This window comes from Lontra canadensis, unplaced genomic scaffold (assembly GCF_010015895.1).
Source record: "Lontra canadensis isolate GAN:19392208 unplaced genomic scaffold, GSC_riverotter_1.0 scaffold61, whole genome shotgun sequence".
Classification (NCBI taxonomy): domain Eukaryota; kingdom Metazoa; phylum Chordata; class Mammalia; order Carnivora; family Mustelidae; genus Lontra; species Lontra canadensis.
In genome coordinates, this window is record NW_022631055.1 from 9,681,957 (window position 1) to 9,699,540 (window position 17,584).

At 36.7% G+C, this 17,584-nt stretch overlaps 1 protein-coding gene and 1 pseudogene across 1 annotated transcript in view; one reads left to right on the forward strand and one right to left on the reverse strand.

The window, feature by feature from the left end:
- TMEM131 (transmembrane protein 131) overlaps positions 1-17,584 on the forward strand; it is a 213,815-nt gene that overhangs the window by 16,277 nt on the left and 179,954 nt on the right. The gene's annotated exons all lie outside the window — the stretch shown is intronic.
- On the reverse strand, positions 7,430-7,644 carry LOC116879595 (annotated as a pseudogene).

A 17,584-nucleotide genomic window follows, 5' to 3' on the forward strand; every position in this document is an offset into this window, starting at 1 on the left:
TGAAACAAAGTGAGAATCCAAGTTCTTTGTTGTTGTTGTTGTTGTTGTTGCGTATGCTTATCCAGTTCCAGTGCCATTTCTTTGAAAAGGCTGTCCTTTTCCTACTGTATTGTCAGTGCACTTACTGAAAGTCAGTTGCCTATGCATAGGTTTATATCCGGTTTCTTGTTCCAATAATCTGTTTGTCTATCTGGATGCCAGAACCACTGTCTTGACTACTGTAGCTTTGCAATAATTACTGAAGCAGTATTAGTGCTCCAGCTTTGTTCTTATTTAAAGTTATCTTGCCTGTTCTATGTCCTTCACATTTCCTTAAGAATTTGAGAGTCCTGTTTATCAATTTCTGTAACAAAGACTGCTGGGATATTAATTGGGATTGTATTAAATGTATAGAGGGGAGAATGGACATGTTAATAGTCTTCTAAAGAGGGACATTTTCTCTATTTAGGTCTACTTTAAGTTCTCTTAGAAGTATTTTGTAGTTTTCACTGTAAAAATCTTTTATATCTTTCATCAGATTTCTCTCCAGCATTTCACTTTTTTTTTTTTTTTTTGAGAGTGTGTGTGTGAGTGAGAGCACAAGCAAGGGGAGCAGCAGAGGGAGAGGGAGGAAGCAGACTCCCCAGTGAGCAGGGAGCCAGATATGGGGTTCCATCTCAGGATGCTGAGATCATGACCTGAGCCAAAGGCAGATGCGTAACCTACTGAGCCACCCAGGTGCCCCCATATTTCATATTTTTGACACTGTTCTAAATGGTATTTTAAAAGTTCAGTTGTTATTGTTCATTGCTAACATATAGAAATGAATTGATATTTGTATATTGATCTTGTATTCTATAGTCTTCCTAAACTGATTTATTAGGTCTAATAGCTTTTCTGTAAATTCCTTTGTATTTTCTGTATAGATAATTATGTTTTCAAATAAAGCCAGTTTTACTTCCCCTTTTCCAGTCTGGATATGCTTTATTTTTGTTGCCTGATTGTACTGTCTAGAACCTCTAAGACAGTGTTTAACATAAGTAATTAAGAGTGAACATTCCTGTCTTGTTCATAATCTTAGGGGGGAAGCAGTGAGTCTTTCACCATTAAGTGTGATTTTAGCTGTACATTTTTCATAGATAGACTTCCTCAGGTTGAGGAAGTTCTCTTTTACATTTGGTTTGTTGAGGGTCTTTAACAAATAGATGTTGAATTTATCAAATGGCTTTTCTGTGTCTATTGAGGGTTTTTACATTGTTTTTGGGTTTTTTTAGGTTAATATGGTGAGTTACCAACTTGAGTTTCTTACCTGATCATGATGTATTTTTCTTGTAACATATTCTTGGATTTTTTATTTTTGCGAAAATTTTGTTTAGAATTTTTATGTCTGTGGTCATGAGGTCATGATAGTGTTAAGTTTTCATGTAATGTATTTGCTTTTGGTATTAGGGTAATAATGGCCTCATAGAATTGGTTGAGAGGTATTTCTTCCTTTTTAATTTTTTGGAAGAGTCCAAATAGAATTGAAATTATTTTTCTTATAATGTGTGATAAGAATTAAAACCATCTGGGCCTTGAATTTCTTTGTGGGGAGATTTTTAACTACAATGTCAGTTTTTATAGTAAAAGGCTATTCAAGTTATCTCTTTCTGAGTGAGCTTTAGTAATTAAAGTCTTTCGGAGAATTTGTTCATTTCATTTAAGTTGTCAGATTTATTTATGAGTTTGTTCATAATGTTCTAGTATCTTTTGAATATAGTAGAGCGTGTAGAGGTGACACCTCTCTCATTCCTTACATAATTTGTGTCTTCTCTGTCTCTCTCTCTCTCTTTTTTTTTTTTTTTTTTGATCAATCTGTTCAGAGGTTTATTAGTTTTAATACTCTGTTCAAAAACAGCTTTTGGTGGTATTTTTCTTCCTCTCTGGTCCCTCTTTATATTGATTTCCACTAAGATTTTTATTAGTTCCTTTCTTCTGCTTACTTAGAGCTCAATTTGCTTCTCATTTTCTAATTTCTTAAGGTGGGAACTGAGATCTTTGATTTTGAGGCCCTTGGGGATTTATCAAGGATTTGTTTATTATTGAGTTATAATTTAATGCCATTTGTCAGAGTTTCCTTTGTATGATTTGAATCCTTTTGAATTTAAGATTTGTTTTATGGCCTAGATGAGCTTATCCTGTTAAGTGTTCTATGTGCATTTGAGCAGAATGTGGATTCTACTGTTGTTGGAGTGTTCTACAAATATCAGTCTGATCAGATTGATCATTGTTGTTCAAGTTTACCGTTTCCTTGCTGACTTTCTGGTTACTTGTAGCAAGTATCGAGAAAGGAGTAGTAATCTCTCTGACCATAATTGTGTATTTATCTATTTTTTCTTATGATTTAATCAGTTTTTGTTTCATGTATTTTGAGACTCTATTATTAGGTGTGTAATGTTTAGAATTATTCTGTTCTCTTGATGAACTAACCACTTTATCAATGTAAAATGACCTTCTTTATCCCTGATAATATTCCTTGCTCTGAAATCTACTTTGATGTTAATGCCACTCCAGCATTCTTTGGAGTACTGTTAGTATAGTGTACATTTTTTCATCTGTTTGATTTTAACCTAGTTGTGTCTTTTGTAAGTCTTTCTACTTAAAATGTGATGCTTGTAGAGTTGTCTGGCTTTTACCCAATATGATAATCTCTGCTTTTTAGTTGTCATAACACTGGATGTACTTAATGTGACTATTGATATGATTAGGGTTGAGTCTGTCATCTTGCTCTGTTACCATTTGTCCATCTCTTTGTTCCCTTTTCCATTTTTTCCTGCCGGCTTTTGTACTAATTGATTATTTAATGATTTTATTGTCTTTTATCTTATTTTGACTTACTAGCTATAACTAAAAAATTACATTATTTAAAGGTTGCTTTAAGATTTATAGTATAGGTGTTTATCACAATCAAGCTTAAGTGATATTATGCCACTTATAATAGTTTACCTACATTTTTCTCTTTGGTCCTTTATGCTGCTGTTATGTTTTTTATTTTACATGTTTTATGCCCCACAATACATCATATGGTTTTTGTTTAAATATATGTATTTGCATTTAGTTTGTATAGTTAATATTTAGTTACCGTTTCCAGTGAGTTTCATTCTTTTTTATGCCCATAATTCTGTTTAAAGGATTTCCTTAAACATTTCTTGTAGTGTGTTTGAATTGTTTCAGCTTTTATGTCTGAAAATGTATTTATTTTGTCCTTGCTTTTAAAAGATATTTTTGCTGGGTATAGAATTATAGATTGACAAGCTTTTATTTATTTTAGTACTTTAAAAATGTCATTTCCACTGTCTTCTCCCTTGCATTGTTTCCCATGAGAAATTAGATGTCATCTTTATCTTTATTTCTCTCTATGGAACATATCTTTTATCCCTTGATGTTTTTAAGATTTCCCTTTGCCCCTTGTTTTCTCATGTTTATTGTGATTAAGATTTACCGAGTATCTGGGATCTGTGTATCTATAGCTTTCATTTGGTTTGCAAAATTTTCAGCTATTATTTCTTTAAATATTTTTCCTGTCATTCCCAACCTCAGTTTTAAGGACTGTAGTTAATCCATGTATTAGGTAGTTTGAAGCTGACTCCACAACTCAATACACTATTCAGTTTCTGCATTTTTTGTGTGTGTGTGTGCATGTACTTCATTTTGGATAGGTTCTGTTGTTGTGCCTTTGAGTTCATTAATCTTTTCTTTTGCAGTGTATTAATCTGTCATTAATTCCATCCAGTGTATTTTTTAATCTGTCATTAATTCCATCCAGTGTATTTTTCATCTCACACATTGTGGTTTTCATCTCTAGAAGTGTAAGTTCAGTGTTGTTTATATCTTTTATTTCTCTACTTTTAGAACATATGGAACACACTTACAAAACCTTTTTTATTGTTAGCTGGTTCTAACTTTTGTGCCAGTTCCAGGTTAGTTCCAACTGATTATTCTCCTGTTGGTTCATGTTTTCTTACCTCATTGCTCAGTTGTCTGTAATTGAATGCCAGATGTTGTGAATTCTACTTTTTGGGTGCTATATTTTTGAATTCGTAGAAATATTCTTGAGCTTTGTTCTAAGGTACAACTAAGTTTCTTGAAAGTTTTATCTTTTTTGGAGTATTTTTAAGATTTGTTAGGTGGATCTGGAGCAGTGCTCAGTCTAGGACCAATTTTTATCCACAGCTAAGGCAAGACCTAACTGAGTCAGTGTCATCTCCCGCATGTCAGCATTTTCTGTACTCCTTGACAACTGTCAGTGTTGCAGACTCATGATTTTCTCCCTGACCTTTACCCAGGGTTCTATGGGAAGGGTTATGTGTACTTAATATTGACAGAGTAATTTATGCACAGCCACTCTGTGATTAAGTTTCACTTTTCCTTCCATAGCTGCCTCTGTGTTGTGGCTCCCATATTCCTCATATGTCTAAATAATTATCAATGAAATTTTAAAGTAGTTGTTGAATACAATATTTCTTTATAGTATTTGAGCCAGAAGTCAAGACTCAAAACAAATAATAGTGAAGAACGGTGAAGCAGATTCTAATCATTATTTATTCCCCCCCCCCAATCTAAAAACGAACTAAGCTTTTGTATGGCCGAGCACAGTTGAGGGTCAGTAGGGCCTGTTTTTAGACCACGTAGTGAAGTCAGTGACATTTGTTTATGAGGACTTCTGCTGCTTCTTTCTTCTGTTTTGCTTTGCTGCCACTGGCATGCCCCTGGGTGGAAGTGAGTTAGATGTACTGGGCATGGCAGATGAATAAGAAGTTGGCCAAGAACTCAGCACTTTGTCCTTGTTGCAGGAAAAGACTCAGGATTGTCATCCTCTTCTGGCCACAGTTCTGGGGCCTGGACCCAGATTGGCCGAGCACCACTTCTTCCATTTGGCTGGTTTCTGACTGGGGTCTGGTGCCTGGTAAATAGACAAGGTCAAGGTTTGGCAGATGGCTGACTTTTATTCGCGTATTGGTTTATCATTTTCTAGCCGTATGTGTCCATGGGACAAATTATTTAATTGTTGACTTTTCTCAGCTATATAGTGGGTATACACATGGCTTAATAGAGTTGTTAGGCACTTAACATAGGTACTTGATATCTTTAACGAATACTTCTACCTTAAAAAAAAAAAAAGGGTTTTCCTGTGCTGTTTGTTTTGGCCTGTGGCTCTGTTTATATCTTCCTGCTCCTTTCACCTAGGGGAAGAAACTGTGCCTAGAGCTTTTTCCTCTTGCATCAGTCCTTAACACTCTCATGCTCCCTACTAAGGTGCTCCTTGGGGGGCATAGTAAGTCTAAGGACAAACCCCAAAGAGAGAGCCATTTTTTTAAGGTTGTTAGGTTTTATTTTAATCATATAGGCAAATATTGCATTCCATTTCATGCTGATTTCAATAGAAAAACAATTTTTCCTAAGCGGATACTCCTGAAAGATGTTTCATGTTTCCTACTTCTAGTTCATAGCAGCATGCTCCTGGAAACATTTCTTTACTTGCTACAGCAGCACTCTTAAAGCAATTCTCAGTCAACAATCACAATGGAATGGAATGTTTCCAGGGTCTTGGTCTTCAGAGGTAGACTACTAACCTGGGGTCCCTGCACCACAGCATCAGACAAGTTGTTGTGAAAGGCCCTGGGAAAATGTAGAGAAGTAGACAGTTTTGTATTAGTTGCAGTAACCAGGTTATCCAGCGTTGTTTCGAGGTGAAAGCCCATGGTGGATTCCAGCTACTTGTGGCAGAAGGTGTTTGGCTTTGGCTTTCAGCTTAGTGGTTCTGTTCCTCTAGATTCTTAGCGCATCAGTTTTTTGTTTTTTTAAACTGGAGCAGGTTATATACAGCGATATATGGATAATCTTCACCAGATGGGTGTATAGATAGGTTTCTGAATCACTGCAGAATGAGTGCTCCAAGACCGTGGGCTAACAACCTGTATGGAGGAGCTTCAGCACAGAAAGATACGTTTGAAGGTAACAGAGCAGGCCTATGAGTGTCATTAACTAGATTCTGAAAAGGAAAAGTTTTCAAAACACGAAGTAGGCACAGTGCGGACACAGGGGAGGAAAGGGATAATGCAAGGAGAGAGAAGTTTGGAAGGAGGTATTGGGGCTAGGCTGAAAGACCTAAGCAAGGGGGATTGGCCTGGGGCCTGGAAGAAATTGGTGATAAAACAGTGGTCTAAGCCTCTACCCCACCACCTACCGCCAGGGTATCTTTAGGGGGCTGAAGATCTGTACAACATACGGAGTGATTTGTCTTCAGACAGTTGAAAATAAAAGTCTTACACATGCTTGGTAATTATTACCTATCAACAAATTGTTCTTTAGTGAGTTAAGTCAGCTGTTGAGCATAACTTATCATATCCTTCTTGTTTTGATGGGAAGGCTGTGTCTTCGAAAACTGCCTTCGCTAGTGATTTGGAGAAGGGGTCGCCATTGTGTTGGCAGCTGAGAAGCTTGCTATGGTCCGGTCTCTGTTTACCACAGCTGTTGGAAGTCACTCTTGCTTTGTGTAGTCTTCCTTGCAGGCATATGCCAACATGGCTTGGCATACCTTCGGAAGATTTATGTTTTTATCTGATTATCTTCTTCCTGAGGGTGGAACTGGTTCTTTGAGGACTCGTTATAGAGAGATAGGAGCCCACTGTTACCTGCATTGTGCATGGTACACAGCAAGTGTTCAGAAAATCTTGACTCAGTTGAAAGTCTTGTGTTGAATTATATATACTTTGTGGGCTAGTTCCTAAACATCCCTATGTTTACCTTGGAACTTCATGCTGGTTTCTCAAAATGTTAATACTTAAAACATCAAAATACAGCATTGGTTTTTTTTGTTTGTTTGTTTTGCTTTGTTTTGTTTTGTTTTTAAACACAGACCCTCTGAGCTCTTATCTGGTAGTTACACCCCAGTTCTTACTTGGTCACCAGACTAGGCTGAATACTGGCCAGTTAATTCATTACTTCTTATTTAGTGGGTGCTATATCCTAGCCTATGTCTAAAAGATAAAGACACAGTTCTGGCCCTAAAAAAGCCTCCTCCACAGTGGGCTGAGCAGGCCTGCAGACAGACACTTGAGTTACAGGTTCCAAGTGGTTGCCCAGGATAGGTCAGTCGCTATGGACAGGAATAAGTAGACTAGGGTTGCTGCGGGAGGCAGAAGACCTTACTTGGGAACAATGAGAAAAGACATTTCAGTGTGATCCAGTTTACATGTTTCTTATCAGGACCATTTTTTCCTTATAAGCAGAAGGTTTGTCTTCGAATAAAGCTTTTGAGGTCCATAAATAAGCAAACACACTATGAACTGATCTTGCTTAGAACGGGGAACCCATTTTTGGATCTTAGGCTTGACACTAGCTTTGTCATAATGTGTCTATGTCTCAAAGAGGGAGTTTGAGGGTTCCTTTTACCTCTTCCTTTCCCACCTTAAAAAAATAAATTCTTTAAGACTTCTCAACACAATGTTTTATGTGGGAAGACAGCATGGTTTGATGAAAAACACTGAGGTTCTAGTACTTACTATGTGACCTTGGAGAAGTTACTTATGCTGAGAGTCCTTTTCTTCTTAGATTACATTTAATTAGCAATAGTCGCGCCTTGGATAAACCTCATTGGCTACGATACTGCCACTGCACAAAACTTCTCTTAGATTACATTTAAAAAAATTTTATGGAGTGTTGAGGAGTTGAAACTTTTGGTTTGAGAATGCTTAATGAATCTACCATCACGGTTTCTCCTTCAGTATCAACCCTCTTGAAAAATTCCCCATTGTAAGTTTTAGATTTTTGAGTATGTAATTCTTAAATTATAATTTGTTAATTATTAAAATTCCTTATTTCCATGTGATCTTCATATTTTGATTTTTAACTCCTTTCTGCCAGTTGGTCTATACCGAGGGAATTTAGATAAATGGAGCCCTCTCAAGCCTTCCATTCTGTAGTCATAGGTGAATAAGTTTACATACCTGGTAGTAAGTTACACTTCCTGTTCTCTATTACTTTGCCTTTCTCATGCCACCAATATTTCCTGAGCATACTGCTGGGCTCTGGGAATATGTTTATGGGTAAGACTTAGTCATTAGCTTCCAAGAATTTCTTGCTAGAGAGGCAGGCATAAACACATAATTACAATGTGGGGTTAAAGATATGTATCAAGGTTGTGTGCCCACAGGAAGGACTTAGGTTGATTGTATAAATGAAGTTATGTTGGTCAGTTTATATAATGGAGAGAACAATACCAGTAAGGATGTTAGATCTGGATCCACGTAACCCAGTTTTAGAATGAGTGAAAACACGGTTTCATAGTTCCTTTCTAATCACCACTGCCACCCATTTAACATGTGTGCCTTTTTTGTTTGTTTGTTTTATGTAGTGAGTGGGTATGACTGAATTTAGATCTTTGAACACTCCTGGAAAAAAATTGGTCAGAGCAAGCTCATGTTTTCCTGACAAATTGCCAGTCTTGCATGGAACTTGGCTTCCTATCTACTACCCTGTAGAGACCAGATGTAAAGGTCACTTGGAATACCACTTCAATTCTTACCAGGAGGAGGTTATCCAGCCCGCATGCCTCAGCTTCCTCATATGTTTTGATGGGGTTGGTAGGAGTACCTACCTTTGAGGGTTGATGTGAGGACTGAATGAGATCATCTGTAGGGCTTGGCATGTAGTAAGTGCTAGATTAGTGCTACTTCTTCTTGTCCTTCCATATTCTGCTGTGTTTCAGTCTGGACTGCTTGTGTAATACCAGGCTAGCCAGATTGCAGTTATTTTCAGCTGGACCAGGATGACACCTTGGTCTGAAGGTATTCCATGTGTTCAGCTCCGCAAACATTTATTAAAGGCCAAGTAGTGTGTCAGACACTGAGTTGGTCATTGGGGCCTCAGGGACAAATAAGAGGTGATTCCTGTCCTGGAGTAGTTTATATTTTTTATTTGTATTGTACTCTGCTTTCCCAGAGTGCTTTTAAGATCAGGACATTTAAGTAGTTAGATTTGAAAAATTCTTAAATAAGAAAAATAAAGAAATAATAATAATAAATAATAATTAAATAAATAATAATTAAATAATAATAAATAATAATAAAATAAGAAATAAGAAAATTTAAAAAGGATTTTCTTAAAGTAAAATACCAGGTAGTTGAAGCAAATGGCCCTTGCTGGACCTTAGGAACCACCCCAGAAAGACTGCAGCTTAGTTGAGTGCCAGACACTGCACAGGTTTAGCATCTGCTGAATTATGTCACAGTGAGCAACTGCTCTACTTACTCTCCCAGGTGTGTATGTTTGGTGTATGCATTGTGTCAGCCTTAGTAATCAGATAGTTTAACATATGAGACATCCATGATAGAAGCTTGTTTTATGACAAGGGAAAAAAATATAGCTAGCCCTGTTAAATTAATGATGGCAATTTAAATGTAAGAATTTGCTAGTCTCTGGGTGGCTGGGTGGCTCAGTGGGTTAAGCAGCTGTCTCTTGATTTCGGCTCAGGTCATGATCTCAGGGTCCTGGGATCGAGCCCCACCTTGGGCTCCACACCCAGCCAGGGTTCTGCTCTGCTTCTCCCTCCCTCTGCCCCTCCCCCTGCTTGTGCAGGTGTACACACTTGCTTGCTCATGTGCTTGCACTCTCTGTAAAATAAATAAATAAAATCATAGAAAAAATTTGCTAGTCTCACATGTAAAATTTTTCTTTAGTTTCTAATTTTGCTTCTGCTTAACTTTTTCTTTAGGTTCTGTTTATTCTGTTACTGGATCATCCTTATATTACTGTTCTTTTTCTACTCATTTACATTTGTAGATCTAGTTGAAAGAGCCATGCCAGGAAACTTGGCCAGTGCCATCTATTGCTACCTTTATGTGGATTTCAGAATTATATTTAGATCAATTCTCCATGGTGGACTAAAGAAAGGTAGAAGCTAGCTTTCAAAGTTAGCCTGTTCAGAGGTAAGCCAGCTTACAAATCAAAATTCACTAGAGAATTTCTTCATATTTCCAGAAGCAGTAATTTTCATTACACTAGGGAATTTTTAAATAATCTGTACTGTTTAGGACATCAGATGAGTTGGTGCCCAGTCACAGGACTTGCCACACCCTCCACATTCATTATTCCAGGTTTCCATTTGGTACATAGCTGAGTAGCCCCATAAATAATCTTGATAATAGATGCTTAGTAAGTAAGTGGTGGCTATTATATGCCAGATACTTTACTGTACTGCCTGTTGTAACAGGAAATACATATGTATTTCATAGGTGAGGGGGCTGGGGTTTAAAGATTATGTGAGGCAGTGTTTTCCCAGATTTTCCTGAGAGTAGTTAATAGTGTATTTTTAATCATCATAATCACTTGATAATGATTTATCATTATCCCTATCTCCCTATTTTAGAGGTTAATATTGTCCTTCCCAGGATTTGTTGGGATTAAAAAAGAATAGTGCATGCAAATTGTCTAGTTCAGTGCTCAGTAGGTAGAAGACATTCAGTAGATGTCATTTTATTTTGATGTATTTTTCTATCTGGAAGTGAAGGTATAGTATAAGGATAAAACAATATGTTGTAGAATTGACTTAGTCAAGGACATTGTATCTTAACTATGTATTTAGCAAGCTACATTCCCAGCTACATGTGATTTTTGCTTTCCTCAGCAAGAATTATTTGCCTATTTGAAAGAAATTATGGAAAATATTGACTTCTTCTCTAACTATATTCCCCCAGACTGTAATTGTTTTCAGTAGGACTGAATTTACTCTAAAGGGAAAGTGTGTGACTTGCATACCAGTTTGAGTAATAGAAAGTGACATGAGGAGGCACTTGGGTGGCTCAGTTGTTTAGAAGAAGTCTGCCTTTGGCTCAGGTCCTGGGTTGGAGCCCCACATCTGGCTCCCAGCTCAGCGGGGAGCCTGTTCTCCTCTCCCTCTGCCCTGCCCATCCCCTACTGCCGCTCACTCTTTCTCTCATGTTGTCTCTGTCTCTTTCAAATAAATAAATAAAATCTTTTTTAAAAAAGTGACAGCACAATTGTCAGTCTTGAATAAACCCAATAGAATGCCTAACAAGTCTCCTGATTTCCTAAATGTTAGAGCAGTATTTTGAAACTTTTAGATGGTGGTCTCCTTTATATTCTTTTGTCCAGGGACATAGGAGTTCTAATTGAAAAATAGAAAGAGGCCTTTGTCTGAGCGGTGTTACAGTAATGGGTGTGTAGGGATTGCTACTGTCCTATTGGCAGAACATGTAGGAATGTGAAAGCTTGGTTTGCTAGTTTTCCTGGAGGTGGGTTGAAGTGTTGTAAAACATTACTATACCTGTGTCACTTTTATGTACGCCTGTGGGTCAGAAAACTAGACTGAGGAAAATGTTTATATTTGAAAAGATAACATTCTTTCAAATATTAGTTCATTCCATATCCAGGTATTTTGAACTTTTAACAGAAATTGACCATGATACATTTGGATAGATGTAAAGCCTTCTTATTTTTTATTATTTTTTTTTAATTTTATTTATTTGACAGAGATCACAAGTAGGCAGAGAGGCAGGCAGAGAGAAAGAGGGGGAAGCAGGCTCCCTGCTGAGCAGAGAGCCCAATTTGGGGCTTGATCCGAGGACCCTGAGATTCTGACCTGAACCAAAGGCAGAGGCTTAACCCACTGAGCCACCCAGGCATCCCGATGTAAAACCTTTTTAAAAATACATGACATAGTACAAACATTATTTGGTGTTTAAAGTGGAAAATCAAGTTGTTCTAGCAATCTTGAAGAAATTTTTTTAATCTCTCTGTTTCCCAAGATCTTTAAAAAAATTAGGCAACATAACTCTTTCTCTCTGTCCTCACTGGATAGGAGATAATAAAAGGCAAAAACTACATGACAGTTGTTTGCCTTCGGGATATTTAGAGTATATTAGGCTATAGAGCACTGTGTACCTAAAATAGCCCTGTAAGATGTGAACTTTATTGAGCTTGTGCCTACCTTCTTTATTTCATATTTTAACCAGCTTTATTGAAGTGATTTACGTACAATGAAATTCACCAGTTTTAAGTACTTTGATTAGTTTCACAGACATACCCAGTTTTGAAACCACCACCATTTTTAATACAGGACACTTTGATCAAATCAAAATGTTCCCTTGCACGTCTTTGCAGTCCATGCCTTCCTCTCACTACTGGCCCCAGGCAGCCACTGATTTGCTTTCTGTCCCCATAGTTTTGTCTTTTATAGAATTCAGAATAAATGGACTCATACTGGAATTGCACTGCAGTTGTTCCCTTGACTTATTTGACTTTGCATCGTGATTATGAGATTCACTGATGTTGCATGTATAGTGGTTCACTTCTTTTTATTGCCAAGTAGCGATCCATTATATGGATATACTACAACTTCTTTATTCACCTATTAACGGGCATTTTGGTTGTTTCACATTTTGGTCCAGTATGATTAAAGTTCTCATGAACATCCAAGTAAAAATCTTTTTTTTTTTTTTTTTTAACATTTTACCTTTATAGGAAGCAGCCAGACCGCCATCACCATGAGGTTTCCAGCTGTTCTTGCCGTTCGTCCTTGTCCATTTGGTGGTGTCAGTCATTTTAGTAGATGTGTAGCAGTATTTCAGTATGGTTTTAATTAGCTTTTGCCTCAGAGCTAATGATATGAGCATCTTTTTATGTGGTTCCAGGTTATTCATGGATCTCCTTTTATAGAGTTTCTAGTTAAATCTTTTGTCTCATTTTTATTGAGTGGTCTTAATTAGTTTTTATAAATTCTTTAATATTCTGTATGTGATTCTTTTATCAGATATACAGCTAATACTATTATTTATTTTATTTATTACTTATTATCCTATTCATAATTTCTTCCTGAGTATATTATTTGCCTTTCCATTTTTTAACTTTTTTGAGAACAAATAACTTAAGCTAAGTGGAGTCTAATTTTTCACCTTTTTCATGCAAGGTTCTGTGCTTTGTGAGACCTGTAACAATTTTTGCCACAATTTTATCACAAATTCACAAAGATTTACTGCTATGTGTGTCTCCAAAATATTATAGTTTTAGTTGTTATTTAGGTTTATAATCCATTCTGAGCTAATTTTTGTATCTGATATGAGGTGAGAGTAAATATTCATTATTTGCATGTGGGTAGTCAGTTTTTCCAGTACCATTTATGAGGAGTTTCCTTTCTCTTACTTAATTGGGAGAAATTAATTAATTTTTCTGAATTAATCTTTCTCATAATCCGTTAACTATTCTTAACTATGTATATAACATATATGTATATGTTTTGGGTTTCTTAATTCTGTTCCATTGATTTAGTCATTTTGTCAGTATCACACCGTCTTGATTACTGAGACTTTTTAATAAGTCTTTTAAAAGAGGTAGTGAAAGTTCTCCAACTTTGTTATTTTAAAAAATTGCACTGCTGTTTTAATTTATTTGCATTTCTATATATATTTCACACTTAAGTTGTCGGTTTCCTAAAAAAAGAAAAAAGGCTGTTGGGACTTTGAATCTTTGTGTCAGTTTGGAGAGAAACTGACATCATAACCGTGTTCAGTCTTCAGGCCTTGAACATGGTGCATCTCTGTTTATTTAGGTCTTTAATTTCATTAAGTGGTATTTTATAGTTTTCAGTGTACAAGTATTGCATGTATTCTGTTAAATTTATTCTTTTATGTATTTGAATGCTATTGTAAATAGAATTGTATTTTTATTTATTTTTCATTTGTTCATTGTTAGTATATAGAGCTGTAATTCATTTGTGTATGTTGACTTTGTATTAATTATTAATTCTAATAATGCCTTTCTTAAGGCAAATTCATATGTGGATTCATGTAGTTTGAGTAGATTCATACATGATCATGTCTGTGACTAAGAACAGTTTTACTGCTTCCTTTCCAATATGTATGCCTTTCTCTTTTCTCTTCCTTTTTCTTTCTTTTTTTAAGCAGGCTCCATGCTAGGTGCGAGCTTGAACTCATGACCCTGATATCAAGACCTGAGCTGAGACCAAGAGTCAGACACTTAACCAACTGAGCCACCCCCAGTCGCCCCATATTTGTATTTTGCACTTCTTTGCTTCTTTTTCTTGCCTCAGTGCAATGGCTAAGACTTTCAGAACACGTGAATAAAAGTGGCAAGAATGAACATCCTTGCCTTGTCCTCAGTTTTAGGGGGAAGGTGTTCAGTCTTTCACCATTGTGTCTGATAATAGCAGGTTTTTCATAGATGCTCACAATCAGGTTGGAGAAGCTCACTTATATTCTTAGTTCATTGATAGTTTTCATTACAACTTAGTGAATTTGTCAGATGCCTTTTCCTTATCTGTTGAGATGGTTGTAGATGGGTCTTTTTTTGAGTACATTATAATGTGGTAACATTTTTTAAAAAAAGTTAAACCAACATTGCTTTCTTGGTGTTATCCTCATTTGGTCATTATGTTACTTAATTTTTAAATATTGCTGGACTCAACATGGGAAAACATTGTTAAAGCGTTTTTGTATCAGTGTTAATGGGGGATATTGGTTTTAGTTTTTTAAAGCATTTTTTGGTCTGTTTCTGGTGACAGGATAATGTTGACCTCATAAAATTAATTAGGACATATTTCCCCTCTAATGTGGAAATTATTTATATATAGAATTGGTCTGGTGTGTGTGTGTATGTGTGTGTGTGTGTAAACCTGTTTCAGGAAACCATCTAGAGCTCAGACAGGAAAACTACAAGATGATCCTGGAACACTTTTGTGTGTGTGTGTGCCAGCAAGCAAAGATGTGCTCAAGGACGAATGGGAACACAGCACAAGGACACAAGAGCTGGCTTGAAGGGACTCTACTTGACCAAATTTGGGACATTTTGAGCATCCCAAAAGAATAATAATAGTAATCAATTATATTTGGAGAAAAATCCAGAGTGTATAGTGATACTCAGAAATGAAAAGGGTGAAGGGAAATGAAAATGGCATTACCAAAAAATGTCATGTAGTAAATGTACAAGGAATGATTGAATTAGAAAATTACCATTTTATAACCACCAGGGTAATAATTGATTTGGGCAAGAATCATCAGTGGGTGCTAAAATGATTGGTGAAAGGTTGTTGGTTAGATAGATGCCTACTAGCTCAGTGTCCTCTGTATGAATTACTTGTTTTTTACAAAAAGAAAACCTAGCTCTGATGGAAGGATCTGGTGGATACTGTATTAGCCCAGTGATCCAATTCAGCATCACCGGTAATAGCAGACAAATCAACATATCTGCCTAATGTTGGGATGCACAGTGTCATCTATTTAATGTTCAGTCTGAATCTAATTTGAGGCAATAGCAAAGTAAATGAAGATTGCGGGATATTCTATAAAACATTAGGTCTGGATTCTTTAAAAATACGGTGTCAAAGACAAAAAATATTTGATACTGTTCTAATTGAAAGACTAAAGAAACATTACAGCCATTTGTAATGCATGATCCTCGATTGGATTCTGAACTGCACAAAAATATCAAACACTTGGGTCGGCAACTGAGGTAAACTTAAATGTGTGCTGCATATTTTTTTTAATATTATTGGATCAACATAAAACGAGTTGTCCTCCTCTGCAACTCAGAAACCTGTCTCAAGACTTGCTAGTGACTTCCAATTGGCCAAATCTGGTGGCTTATTTTAGTCTCTACTTCCTTTTCCTTCCATCCTTTCCGTATGATAGCTTTTGACATTGTTGAACCTTCCTCTCTTGGCCTCCATGAGCATGCTTTGCTTTTCTGGTCCTCTTTGTCAGATACCTCTACTCTCAGTAACTCCATTGCTCTCAAGGGACATTCTGCCCTGACTAAACTATATACGCTTGTCTATAATTACCCTGTCTATGAACTGTATAGACTAGGGTTCTCTACCATTTCTTCCTTGATGACTTTTTAAAGCTTAGGAGGTTCAGTTTTCATCTGTTTTGGGAATGTCTCCAGTTCTGACCTCTTTCCCCAAGTTCGAACACTGTTGTGGGACTGCCTGCGTCAGCATTTTCACTTGCATATTCCATTGTTCTCTTAAATCCTGTAGTCTGAGGTTGAATTAAGCCTTTTTCCTTTCTTCATACTCCCTTCAAATCTGGTCTTCAGTTGAAAACGGCTTTAAATCACTAATCTCCAAAGCTTGTGTGTATCACTGTAAAATGCAAAGTCCCAGGCTCAGCCCCAGAGAATAGGATTCAGTGGGTTTAGAAGTAGACCCAGAATTTCCATTTTACTGAGCACCAAGGGGATTAGATGTAGGGATCCAAAGACCCATCCTTTGAGAACTGCTGTTTTTTTGTTTTGTTTTGTTTTTTGTTTTGTTTTGTTTTGGTTTTTTTTGAGAACTGCTGTTTTAATCATCAGTTTAAGGGTTAGTTAGTCTACTGGTTCACCATGGGATTCCTCTACCTTCAAGAAGCCAATATTGAGAGGACCCTCTGTCCCCCTTAGTGTGGAATATTGTCGAAAAACAGACGAGCTTTCATCCTGACCTTGCTCTTTACATGCTCTGTGGCTTTGAGCAAGTTACTAGAAAAATGGGAAAAAATAACACATAACTTCCAGGGCTTAGCATGGGGTGTGACTCAGCCTCTGCTTTCCTAGCCAGCTTTTTCTCTGATTCCTCCACTGCTTCTTAAATATCAGACCTAATAAATGTTATTTTCTGAAAGTACCATATTTTCTTATACCTCTAATTCCTTTGGCCTATTTTGCTTTTTGGAAGGAAAGCACACCTGTCTCTCACTTGTGTTTCACATTTAATCACTGCTTGGAGGCATCTGAAGACTTGTGGCTTAATTGGGTGATGGCGCACCCGGAGCCCCCAGTACATGATTTGTTGGTGTTTATCCTTCTTGGTCTGGAAGCTCCTTGAAGACAGGCAGTGTCTAGCTATAGCCCCTAGTCTGTGTGTAGTATTTCCTGTCAAAAGTTTTCTTGTTTGCTTTTTAAATATAAATTATCAGAGTACCTACTATGGCACTAGCTAATCATATCTTGGAGGCCTAATTATGAATTTTCTTCCTTACTTGTTTGTCAACATACTTGGCAGCTGTGACAGTAGGTAGGAAACTTCCCAGCACATTTTCAAAACAGGAAGTCTGTGTCCTTTTGGAATAGAAATTTTAGTGCTTGGACTCTCCCCCCCCCCCCCCCCACCCCACCATGTCTGAAGAGGTAACTCATTTCTTTTTTTAAGTTTAGGTTTGTAATTGACCCACGCCACAATGAGATCATAAAGTAACCTTGCCCCTTCCTATCCTGTGAGTTAGCTGGTACCTTCTGTTTATATCCAGTGGTTAGTGCCAAAAATGGTATCCCTAGAGCTTTGAAGCAAACCAGGACAGACGAGAGGTAAATTAAGATTTATGCCTCATTGCTAGAGGAGAAAAATATGTATAATGTATTTTTGTATTTGTATAATCATATGATAATGTGAAAATATGTGAATAAAATTTAAAAACAAGAACAAAATTAGAAGTCATAGTATTATTAAAATTTATATTTAAGTAAAATATTAAGTGCTTGGGGATAGTAGGATTTTTGTTTCTTTTTTTTGGTCTGGAACCTACCAAATTGGTGTCTTCAACTTTTTTTT